This window comes from Engraulis encrasicolus, chromosome 4 (genome assembly GCF_034702125.1).
Source record: "Engraulis encrasicolus isolate BLACKSEA-1 chromosome 4, IST_EnEncr_1.0, whole genome shotgun sequence".
Classification (NCBI taxonomy): Eukaryota; Metazoa; Chordata; class Actinopteri; order Clupeiformes; family Engraulidae; genus Engraulis; species Engraulis encrasicolus.
Genome location: NC_085860.1, coordinates 49,622,479 through 49,632,478, shown reverse-complemented (window position 1 = coordinate 49,632,478; position 10,000 = coordinate 49,622,479). Strand labels below are relative to the sequence as shown.

At 44.1% G+C, this 10,000-nt stretch overlaps 2 long non-coding RNA genes across 2 annotated transcripts; both read left to right on the top strand.

Moving 5' to 3' along the window:
* Nucleotides 1-1,449: 1,449 nt before the first annotated feature.
* Nucleotides 1,450-2,362, top strand: LOC134447921 (uncharacterized). Its single transcript, XR_010034644.1, has 3 exons — nucleotides 1,450-1,639; nucleotides 2,086-2,176; nucleotides 2,341-2,362. It is a non-coding gene; the product is annotated as an uncharacterized LOC134447921 (long non-coding RNA).
* Nucleotides 2,363-2,376: 14 nt separating this feature from the next.
* LOC134447920 (uncharacterized) lies at nucleotides 2,377-3,091 on the top strand. The gene is made up of 3 exons (XR_010034643.1): nucleotides 2,377-2,416; nucleotides 2,519-2,734; nucleotides 2,972-3,091. It is a non-coding gene; the product is annotated as an uncharacterized LOC134447920 (long non-coding RNA).
* The last annotated feature ends 6,909 nt before the right edge of the window (nucleotides 3,092-10,000 follow it).

Below are 10,000 nucleotides of genomic sequence, written 5' to 3'. Positions count from 1 at the left end.
ATAGGTATACTATTTTGACGTCAAACTATGAGGTCCATTAAACGTCTGAATATAGTTAATCATTTACCCAATGGGGACTGCCTAAACAGATGTGTCAAAAAAAATAACACATTGGGATGTGTAGACAGCATTGACAGATTATGTGTCATTTTTGTGTAAGATTTCACAGAATGTGTGAAACCTGAAGTTAAGAGATTCATTTCTGGGTCGTTCTACAACAAGTGAGAAACTAACGGCCGTTTGGCTGTCCAATCGCGTGACTGTGGACATTTGAAAGCAGACTTCCGCCCGCCTTTTCTACCGTTGGAAATGCAAGATGCGGCGACTTGACTTCAGACACCGAGAGAGGCTGGCGTAAGTAATTCACTTTATTGGTATAATTTCGTAACAATTACGTGTGTTACCGTTAATGTATGGTTAAAATCAAACCCTGCTTCACAAGTTTTGCTGTACGAACATTGGAACAGCCTCAGTGATTCTGTGAACATTAAGCTAGCCTACAGATTTAGCTAGTTATTGATACTCAGTTAGCTATTGATCTTTAACGCTTGCACTATAAATTATATTTATTTTCTTTTAATTCACATGTGGACTAACTTAATGGTTAAAACGTGTTGTGTTGGGAAAATTAAAGGTTTGAAATGTGATATTGGATGGTTTGCTAACATTGGTTGCTAATATGGTAACTGATAATTAGCTGGTGTGGAATAAATCAGGCGGCACTTTACTGATGTGAAGTTTGAAAGCTATTTTCTGAACATAAAAGAAAGAAAGTCTGACAGGATTTGTGCAAGGATACTGAAACACCACGGATGGATTGACGTAGAGCTAGTGGTAGTGGGGCAAAAGTGGATGCTGCTAGTAACAGGTATCGGAGGGGGCAAGGCAAGGGCTAGCTAGCATAGAGGCGATTTTAAACTTCAGCGCTTCAAACGTAAGCAGTTCTGCGTCAAATCATGGAAATCAGACCATCCGCCACCCTCGTACATGATAAAGAATAGCACCAATAAAAGCAAGCAGTATCCCACTGTTTTGTGTTGGCTCGATGAAAGGTGATAGAAACGAATTTCCGAATCACATTATGTCGGCTTGGATGTTGTTGTGGCCAGTCAATAGACAAGTTTTGAACCGTAGTTCCATGTAAGTGTCGTGGTTTTCACTGTTTCAGTATGTAGTTGAATATGGTAGATCTGGGCAACTGGTCAACGCTGTCGTGTTTTGTCTCGGTAGACCTCGTATGACGGTGTGTTGGGAAAATACCGGCAGTTGTTTCAGATGGAGGGTGCGACGTGCCAGATGTACGCTGTTCGAGGGATAAAACTGCCACGCACGAGATTTTGTAGGCAATGGTAATTGGTGACGATACCATGACGTTTGAAAAGAAGGCCCTCTGCCTCCTTTCATTTGTTTTTTTAGATTTTTTTTTATTGTTGTATTGTATGCAATTGTGATAAATATGTTACTGTGATAGTGTTATAATAACACAGAGACTTTGGTAAATGTGAAATTTAAGTACTGCTGTACAATTTTCTGCTCTCATTTTCAGATGAAAAGTGCTACACAGTTCTCACACATCTTCTGACTCCGAAGCCGCTGCAGTGTAAAATCTGAGATGTCTTTTCTGGTTGATTTTGTGCAGGTATTTTTCAAAGGATAGTTACTTTTAAAAAACTTCTTTTAATCTTTAAAAACACTTTCATGCAGAGCCTCTGTTAGGACCTCATTGCGATACAGAGTTATGACCTTGTCACCAAAATGTCAATGACCATATTTTAACCTGCTATTTAAGGCTGTCATAGCCATATTCTTATAACAATGCCGTTAAGTTCAAGAGAACTATAGTTTGGTGATATGGATCCCAAACGGAAGGGAACAGCAGCGGTTTGTAGTTGTAGAGAACTAATTAGCGCCAAGTGTTGTTAACCTGTTGTTTCTTGTTTACCTGTCACTGTAGCCCATAGCACTTTTGTCATAGAGAGCAACTTGGTCAGTAAATATGTGCCTGCTGTATAAAGTAGCAGTATTTGGATGAGTTACAGCTAACACGGACGGCAAACTTGAGACTGTATATTGTGTGTTTGACAGATTTCTGACAGCGACAGCGATGGTGAGGGAAGCAGTGTACCGAACTCTCAGATGACTCGGACCAGGTGACCAAACCCATGCAAAGCACAATGTGAGTGTACACACACACACACACACACACACACACACACACACAGACCATGAGTCAACATAGTAGCCCCTACAATATTTTTCCAATTTATTGCTGTATGCTTACCATATCCATCATGTTGATGTGTGTTAATGCATCCTTGTGTGTGTATGTGTTGGTGTTAGGACTGTGCTGAGGCGTTCCGCCGCCCTCCCACCCAACACCACTCAAGGCACGGCGGCGGCCCAACCGCAAACTAACGTGAGTACACAACACACACACACTTGTGTGCATGCCACGCACTGACACTTTCTCTACAGTGACTTGTCAACTTTCCTTACATTGTGTGTGTGCGTGTGACAGGGAGATTAACATGAGGCTGGATGCGCTTGGCTCCCTGCTGCGTCCATCACCAGAGGGGCCGGGATTGCTGCGGCAGCTAGCCAATTAAAGGAGGAGGATGAAGGAGAGGAGTCTGACGATGCCGACATCGCCATCGTATGCAGTCCACGCCCTCGCAGGAAAACCAGCCAATGAAAACGCTTGCAGCAGCATCAGCAGAACACACCGGCACGACTGGTAAACTTAAAGATACGCCACAGACCAGACATACACCAAATACAACTAGCACAGGTACACACACACACACACACACACACAGCAGTACATCTGTTTTGTATAGCGCTTTGCCTAGTCAAAGACTTTTTACAGGAAGTATTATAATTCTGTTTTATAGTTGGGGGAAGCCATGGAAAGTAGATAACCCTATACAGCTGATGTGTGTGTCAGTAATATTTATGTGTATGTGTGTTGCAGACAGAGCTTCTGAAGCATGCAGTGGAAGACCTGTCAGTCAAGCTAAAGGTCCCGCCCTCCAACCTGCTGCTGCTGCACGGAGAGGCGGAACTTAACACCTCACACACTATTGGCCAGCTAGGACTCGCTGACATCTTTGGTAGGAATGTGTGTGTGTGTGTGTTTGCGTTTGGGTGTGTTTGCGTGTGGGTCTGTGTTGGTGCAAGTCAGTCTTGGCTCCTTCCTGATATTATACTGTATAAGTTCATACGTATACCGCATTGCAAAATGAATTTCATATACAGTATATCACGAAAGTGAATACACACCTCACAGTTTTTGCAGATTTTTGATTATACATTTTCATAGGAAAGCATTACAGAAATTTCACTTTGACACAATGATTAGTGACCTTTTAACAACTTATTTAACCGCTTAAATTTCTTGCGTCAGCATGACAGTCATGAAGTAACGAAGATGGTTGACAGTTCTTATGTTCACTGTCCCTGGGTCGCTACAGTATGCTCAAAATTCATCATTTAAAGACGGTTTTAGCTAAATTTTCTCCCATGGGAGACCATGCCCCCAGACTCCCCTAGTATGACTCAACACTATCCCCCAAAAACGCCACTGCACACCACACATTCGCGCGCACCGCTTCAACACACGCGCCGCTCCGTGCCACCGCGCCACGCCGCACCTTTCTCACCTTTTTCACCCCTGACCCGTTTTCATGCCTGTATACTTAGTTTGACTGGTATGCTTCATACCTTTCAATCAGTTAAGTAAAACTTGCTATTAAGTATTATTGATGATGTGTCTCTCTCTCTCTCCCCCTTCTTCTTCTTCCTCCTCTTCTACTTCTTCTCAGTCTGGAACCAACTTCACATCCCTCTTCACTGCACTACTGACACTGAGATGGAATCCACAACCCAACCACTAGTGGTCTGCATTGGGAACCTGAAGAGTCTGTCATAACCGCCAGGAATGACCGTGTGACCATTCCCGTTGCAGACGGCCTGACTTGCACAATTGACAAGCTGTTCAAGCTTTACTGGGTCTGCAACTTGTTATATCCAGCACAGCTCAGCTCTGTTTTCACCTTCTTTGAATATGTTTATGACGTTCCCATCTCAACCAACAAACGAACAAAGGCACTACAACTTCTCTCAAAGCTTCCCAGCAGAATTATTTTGATTATCATTTTGGCAACACTTTATTTTATCATTACATCTATTAGCTCTAATACATAGTGTTAATGCCTGTATGCTGTATAAGTAACTTGTAAGGCATGCACTAAGCAAAATCAAACATACGTTAGGCATGTATTCGCAAATGCCTTGTTCATGCACAATTTGGGATTTATTACCTAATATAACTTCAGTAAGGACCTAACAAATGTTTGATTTCGCTTAGTACATGCCTTACAAGTTACTTATACAGGCATTAACCCATTGATGCTGGATGTTGGGTTGTGCAACATTGGCCCTGGCGCCTGGAGTTTTGTATGGCATCAGCACCCTTTTCTGCAAGTGCTTTAGGCATCAATGGGTTAACATTGTATGTATTAGTGCTAAGCTATGTAATGTTAAAATAAAGTGTTACCATCATATTTTTAAAAATATATGTTGTAAAACTGGACGATTGTGAAATGATATGATGTGGCAGATGTAAGACCCATTGATGTAATGCAGAGTTTTCATTCAGATGAACTGTCTCTTAACCCAAGGTACAATGTCTTTTCTTCCAATATGTTGGATCCTACAGTATTTCATAAGAAAGTTTTCAAGAGTATTTAACACTACTTCGAATTTCAAGACTTTTGGGTTTTGTAATACACCGGTAATGTTGTTAAGAGATGATAGTGTACGAGTCATAATCATCAATACTTCATGAAATTCGCAGTGGTGTTAATTATTCTTGAAAAAGATCACATTTGTTATCTCCCCCTCTTCTGAAAAGCCTAACAAAAAAGAATATGACAGTAAAGTTAATGTAATACAATTTTTTTTTAATTGAATGTAAACACAACTCTACAAAAAAAAAAAAACGTTGCAGAGGTATGTAGTCAAGACTTTTGAAGATTTAACCTTGTAAACAAAAGTGTTTGCTAAATAAAAGTAAACCCCCCCTGTCACTTTCCATGTGATAATTGTCTGTATATTTTGAAAACTAGAAGTTTCAAGGTTTTTAATGCTGTCACTTAAATGTTTGAATGACAACTCACAGAGTTAATTTAAAGTCAAAAAGACGTCCACAAAGAGTGATGTCCCATTTGCTATAAGACATTTTATTTATTTTAGCAACAGATTAGAACATTTGAGTGATCTGAATGGGAGGCAGTGATGAGGTTACTTCAGTTCTGAAGCAGTCGATACAATTAACAAGAAATGCTATTTTGCATTGTGTTGCATACATGGAGCATCAAAGGACTTTTTAAAGATTGTGCACAAAGTCTGGCATAGGTGAGACTGTGTGTACCATTTGTCTTAAGATGGGATTTGTTCGAATCTCAACTGTCTTGCTTTTAAAGAACCCTTTACCCTTAATTTTCTCAAAATACCACCATTGCTGGGTGTTGAGCTGTGTAGTTTAACTTTTTTGCTTTGAAAATCTGCCATCTTAATTCAACGAGTCTGTGGGTAAGAATTGACCTGTTTGTTAGGTTGTTAGGCTTTTGTTATGAGGCTATGTTAGGTTATCTCGTTTTAGCAAATGGAGTTTTGGATGGAATAAATTTAATGGCCGCACTACTGAGGTAAGGAGGGGGAGAGGTTCATTCCAATTTCGAAAAAGACGTTGATAAGACATCCCTAATGACCTAATATGGACTAGAATTTGCCCTTATCTGGCGGTCCTGATGACGTTCATACCTGACGTCATAATAACGCAAAAAAAAAGACGTCATCTGGCGTTACATTCTGGTACCCTGCTGGGACGTCCAACAATGACCTGGAAAAGACGTTGTTTGGACGTCTTTTTGCCCAGTGGGTACACGGGTATATTTGATTTACCTCAACGGCACCCTGTAGCCTACTCAACTTTACAAACAGTTACAGGGCACATGAGAATCCTGTTCAGATCACAAAAGCTACCACCACACCAGAGAGAATCACGGCGGATTCTCTCCCTCCCCACGGGTCTCACAAACACAGGCTTCACACACATAGGAAACACTGATCTTACCTTTATCTCGTACATCAGGTCCATGCGCCGCTCTTTTCCACTTTGGCGTTGCGCATGCTAACGTTGCTTTAGCCTGTGCTGTCCATCCAAAACCACATCTATTCGAGACGCCCCAAACGTCCAAAGCAATTTGGCATTGAATATGAATATGAGTAGCCGCGAGGATTTGTGTTTCGTGAGGCTCCTTAGTCCTTAGTAAATTGTTAAGTCGTACAATTCCATGCGAATGGTCTTCCACACATTCTCGCCGGTTGCAAACGGGACACAGGGGAAACAAAAATAGTTTCTGTTGTAGAACTCACTTTGAAATGATCGGGTAGTTATAACCTTCTGACCACCTGCAGTAGCAAACCCTTCAGCTCTGTCGGTCCTCCATTCTTTATCACATATTTTCCTCTTGGAAATCCAACTTTGAGAATGCTCTTAGTTTCGTTATGAAATCCACTTGTAGCAGACAAAGTGAACAAGCTAACAACACCGACTGGCTGTGAACTTCAGATTCGCTATGACGTAACTGGCCAGCAATACTCTCAATGCCAGAAGGAGTCTGCGGCCAGGCTACTCCTCGCCTCACCATTGTATATTTCAGTGGGCGTTATGCCAAAGCGTTCAGAGTAAAGAAATGATAATCACACGTAGAAAATAGTAGAACATTATCAGGAATTGAGGGCACACCATACATACTTCTATTAAGTGTATAAAAACGTTTAATACAATATTACCAGGTTGCATTCACAGAACGAGCAAAATGGCGCATGCGCTGAAGCTTGTTAAGGAGGGATTGCGCAATCCGGGGTGAGGCCAGTTCAGAGTTGCCCCAAATTCACCGTATTCGGAGCAATTTGACATGAAATGGGCAAATATTATGATTTTGGCCACGGAAATGATTGAAAATGAGTGAAACTGTTTAAATACTGCTCAAATGGTAGTTATGGTGCAGATGCTCGAAAACAATAGCTGTTATTGTTATTATTATTCACATTTACTGCAGCTCATCATTCTCAGATCTGGCTGGTGAGGCCGTGCCTCCCCTGCCGTATTGGAGTGCACGTGCCTGGACCAGACAGAGTAGAGCAAAGCAGGCAAAACAGGGAAACGAGAGAGCAAGAGAGAGACTGAAGGAAAGCGAAAGAGAGAAGGAGAGAACAAGTGGAGGACTGAGAGAAAGAGAGAGAGAAGGAGGAGAGAAAGAAAAAAGAGAGAACGGGAAGGAGAGAGGGAGGGAGAGACGGGGAAAGAAAAGGGCAGTCTAGAAGACGGAAAGTCAGAACACAGTGGACGACAGACTGAAGGATGGAGAGAAACTGTGCAAAAGAGACAGACAGAGAGAGAGATAGAGAAAGATATCAAGAGACAGAGAGAGAGGGAGAGAGAGATAGAGAAAGATATCAAGAGACAGAGAGAGAGGGAGAGAGAGATAGAGAAAGATATCAAGAGACAGAGAGAGAGGAGAGAGAGATAGAGAAAGATATCAAGAGACAGAGAGAGTTTATGACACGGCATAACGTAGGCCTATTACTGACATGGCATAACGTAGGCCTATTACTGACATGGCATAACGTAGGCCTATTATCGGTGGGGACAAAGAAATTCTAGGTTGTTTTGTCCGGAGGCGGTATTACGTGCCTACGTCAAAATAGCTATGCGCGTCCTTGTTGCCAACGACGTTTGAATCATCGCCATGACAATTGTCCATACCGTCCCTAATCTTAACCCTAAACCTAACCTTGACCCTAAACCTAACCCTAAACCTAACCTTAACCCTAAACCTAACCCTAACCCTAGACCTAATCCTAACCCTAACCTTAACCCTAAACCTAACCCTAAATCGCTTGTTTGAAACTATCGAATCCCAGTGCAGTGCCCACTGCAGTTTGGCAACGAGGACGCACATCACTAGTGACGTAGGCAGGTCCGGATGAAGCACTAATTTTTATGAGTCCCATTACCAGTGTGTTTGGTTGCGTTTGTTACTGCTGTACGGGTTGGGTTGCTTGTTCCAAGGCACACACACGCACGCACGCACGCACGCACGCACTCACTCAGGCATGCACGCACGCACGCACACACACGCACGCCACACACACACACACACACACAATGGATGCATACTATACATGAAAGGCCATACAAATCTCCCCCACACAGATGTAGTTGGATTTAATACATCAAGGCAGTGACAATGTACTCTTTTGACAACTCCCCTTGAATCTATCTAAGCCACGCCTTTATTGTTTTTTTCTTCTTCTTTTTAGTATTACTTTGGGCCTTTACAAGCCTTTATTGGTTTTTTTTCAGACAGGACCGTTGAAGCAGAGACAGGAAGTGAGTTGGGTGAGAGAAACGGGGAAGGGCCGGGAATTGAACCCGGGTCAGCCACACAGTCGGCGAGTGCCCTACCATATCAGCCACCGTATAGGGCCAGCAATGCCTTTTCAACATTCAACATACTGAAGACATAATCAGACCCACTGTGGTAATTGTCTTTGTCCTCTGTGTATCTCAGGATATTACAAGAATGAAGGCAACCAAAGTTGTGGACATAGAGAGCAGGGAGGAGAGGAGGGTCTGGTCAGGTGTGTGTGTGTGTGTGTGTGTGTGTGTGTGTGTGTGTGTGTGTGTGTGTGTGTGTGTGTGTGTGTGTGTGTGTGTGTGTGTGTGTGCCTTTGTGTGTGTGTGTTGTGTGTGCTTGTGTGCAGGGCCGCTGACAGCTTTGGCAGGGCCCAGGACAAAGTCATCTGAAAGGGCCCCCCCACCCAAACATACAATGCAATGGGAACCCATTTGTGGGCCCCCTCAACCCCTGGGCCCGGTACAACTGACCTATTTGCCCCCACCTGTCAGCATGGGTGTGTGTGCATGTCTTTGGTGGGGTGGTGTTGGGGGAGGAGGGGGAAGGCAGAAGGTGAGAAAAGAAAAAGACAAATCCTCGGAGGGAGGGTTTTTTTTTTTTTTTTTTTCGCCTGAGGTAAGACACAGGTGGCTGCAACCAGGCAGTAGTGGGGTCAGTCCAAAGATTTATATTATGTGGACGCAGCAGCGGCCAGCCGGCTGGACAGCCATGAAGAAGAAGAAGAAGAAGAAGAAGAAGAAGAAGAAGAAGAAGATGTAGAAGAAGTGAAAGTGGAGGAAGAAAAATGGGCGTCTAACAAGCAGGCGAACGTGGCACTGTCTTAGTGAGGCGAGCGAAACAGCTGTTGACCATAGAGGAGGAGGAAGAGGATGAGGAAGAGGAGGAGGAGGAAGTGCAAGAGGAACAGAGCGTAGCAGAGGAGGAAAAGGGGGAGGAGGAGGAGGGGAGGAAGAGGATGAGGAGGAGGAAGAGGATCGGAGTGTAGCGGAGGAGGAGGAAGAGAAGAGGAGAGGGAGAGGATGAGGATGAGGGAGGGGAGGAAGAGGATGAGGAGGAGGAGGAAGAGAGGAGGAGGAGGAGCAGGAGCAGGAGGAGGATCGGAGCGTAGCGGAGGAGGAAGAGGAAGAGGAGGAGGATCGGAGCATAGCGGAGGAGGAGGAAGAGGAGAGGAGGAGGAGGAGGAGGAGGAAGAGGAGGATCGAAGCGTAGCGGAGGAGGAAGAGGAGGAGGAGGAGGAGGAGGATCGGAGCATAGCGGAGGAGGAGGAAGAGGAGAGGAGGAGGAGGAGGAGGAGGAGGAGGAGGAGGAGGAGGAGGAGGAGTTCAGGTGAGACAGGCCTGGAAATAATAATCACAGGGCCATCTGCTGACCTGGGACTGCGAGGCCTCAGGGCTACATGCACAGACAGACTATCCGTATGGAGCGGGGGCACAGAGCCTATACACCGCATGGAGCTCCAACGGTCCAACATACAGCAACCCCCCCTCCGTACGGAGCGGGGGCACATAGCC